We start from the raw sequence: 2,455 nt of genomic DNA, 5'->3' as shown, positions 1-2,455 counted from the left end.
GGTCCCGACTCCAACTTTGGGAAACGCTGGCCTATACTGAACATACAGCACGTGCCCTCAAGCTCATGTAATGCTTTTTTGTTTAAAAGCTTTACTTACAACTAGAATATAAAGTTATTGAAACAAATAAAACTATATAAATGTACAGTTGTGAAACAGAAATGAACCCAAGAATGCAGGTATATGGCGTGGTGTGGTCCAATAAAAAAAAAAACACAACTACTAACTTACTAGTGAACAGGAACAAAAAGCAGGCATGAATGATGCATTACTTAGATAACAGCTGTGTTAATGACCACATGAGCTACAGGTGTGTGTGTGTGTGACAGTGTGTACAGGGGAACTAAAGGAACCAGAACTGCCTGACTAAACTGGTAACAAAGCACACTGGATGTATGCAAAACATCTCATGAACCACTGGATGAATTTTATTAAAGCTTTCATCAAATAACCCCCTCCATGTAGCTCTACAACTGATGAGCTTTTGCAACCAGTCCGATTCAAGATGGTCACCACAGCTAAACAACCTTAGTTAACACGACTATAATTTAGTCCGTTTTATAAATATTAAACAAAAAAATTTGTATGGTAGTTGCTGAGAGTCATGCTCAATGCGTACTCTCAGCAATAACAAATCACACAAGATCTCCAAATATTGAATGAGACTGAGCATAACGTAACTAACAAGGTTTTGGCTATAATTCTTTATTAAAACAATTATTTTAGTTTAAAAATCGTGCATGAAAGGCAGCAGGCCATATGCATTTTTCCAGGAATGATTGGCCTTTTTTATGTAAATATTCATCAACTTTTAAGTATCTTTTCATACTCTTTTCTAAAAAAGGACACAGCATATCAATTCAYTGAATATGAAACGTTATTAAAAAGAAGTGATTTTTTTTCATGTTTTTCCTTCRGTTAATAATTTTAAATATGTTTTTTTTTTTTATCCATAAGCTTTCCAACTTTATAAGACCTGAAATATCGGTGGTCAGTGCTGCTGTTTCATAATCCCGAGGTTGCAGGTTCAAGCTCAGGTTGCGTCAGGAAGGGCTTCGCGTGTAAAACAATTACCTTTTTTTTTCTCGTGTGAGCTAGCTTGTTATGAGGACCCCTAAAGAAGGGAGGAACCAAAAGAGAAACAACATAAACTTGAGCAGTTTTTTTTCAACTTATCTAAAAGTTGTGCTTTCAGCTGCTAAACACTTCTTGTTTTCATCTTGTGCACAAGTTGAGTAAGTATTGAAGGGAGCTCAATTGTGAAAGTACTAATCCACTGGAGTAATATGTAAATCTTGTTTATCATTGGCTGATTAGGAGATTGTTCTCTCACCTGAATTAGAGGAAATCTTTTGAATTGGATGTTTGTGCCCACAGAGAGGGGATGAAAGTGAACTAAAACCAGGACTTGGATAACACACACAGTATTGTCTCTCAGTGAACAGTAGTGTGTTTGTGCTGCTACCTACACTCCCGTCTCACATGCTTGACCTGGATTGGACAAAAGTCCTTGTTGTGTTTTGAGCCTTTGGTTTCCCTAATAGGAAGAAAACTAATCATTGTGCGTTTGATTCCAGCATTCGATATTTTTCTTTCCGGTTCTAAAAATCATCCAACAGCGAAGCAACATGTACTCACTTAATTTTGAAGCCTCAGAGAAGAAGGAAATTATTTTAGTTAAAAGCTTTTTTTTAAGTTCATGTTGATTTAAAAATGCATTACACACTGAGCATTTTGAAGGTGTGGCCTGCATGCTTGTTAAACCTGGCCTTCTTCTGAGCAAAACTTGTCTTTGTTTTAAAATGTAACCAGCAGCTGAGTTGCAATCATCAGTAAAGTTGTCTCTTGACACGAGGCCCATTTGAATTTTGGCCAGCAGCTCTTAGACCTTATGCTACCTTTGTCTCCTCACATTATTCAGCCTCTGTAAATCTCTAATGCTGGATTGGAGAAAGTCTGCATAGATTTCAGTGCTGCATTAATCATGCATGAAAAAGTTGCAGGCAGGTTTGAATTTGCTTTTGATATGATCTGTATTCCAAGGATGGAGGAGTATTCATTCCCTCAGCCATCTAAACTCAACCTGGGATTTTCTTTTCTTTCTTTTTTTTTTAAATCTCAGTTTCCAAACTATTGAACGTTTGAAATTTAGCTGACTTCCTGGTGCAGTTTCACCAACCTCATTAAGTCTGTTGATCAGCTCAGGGATTATGCAAAATACTGTATCTGGAGGTTGATGAAGGACAAGATTTAAACACAAGTAATTACAGCTGAAAGCACATTTAAGGAGAAAGTTTGCAAGTTTTCGTCAGCCCATTTAAGTTTAGATCATTTAAATTAGATTTGAATGAAGAAAATGACCAAATATATACACTCACCGGCCACTTTATTAGGTACACCTGTCCAACTGCTCGTTAACACTTAATTTCTAATCAGCCAATCACATGGCGGCAAC

General features: G+C 36.8%; 1 protein-coding gene across 5 annotated transcripts in view; it reads left to right on the top strand.

Annotated features, from left to right (window-relative positions):
• wnk3 (WNK lysine deficient protein kinase 3) overlaps window positions 1–2,455 on the top strand; it is a 35,712-nt gene that overhangs the window by 1,318 nt on the left and 31,939 nt on the right. The gene's annotated exons all lie outside the window — the stretch shown is intronic.

The sequence above is a fragment of the Austrofundulus limnaeus genome, unplaced genomic scaffold, assembly GCF_001266775.1.
Source record: "Austrofundulus limnaeus strain Quisiro unplaced genomic scaffold, Austrofundulus_limnaeus-1.0 Scaffold3, whole genome shotgun sequence".
Lineage (NCBI taxonomy): Eukaryota > Metazoa > Chordata > Actinopteri > Cyprinodontiformes > Rivulidae > Austrofundulus > Austrofundulus limnaeus.
This window is presented reverse-complemented; position numbering and strand designations above follow the sequence as displayed.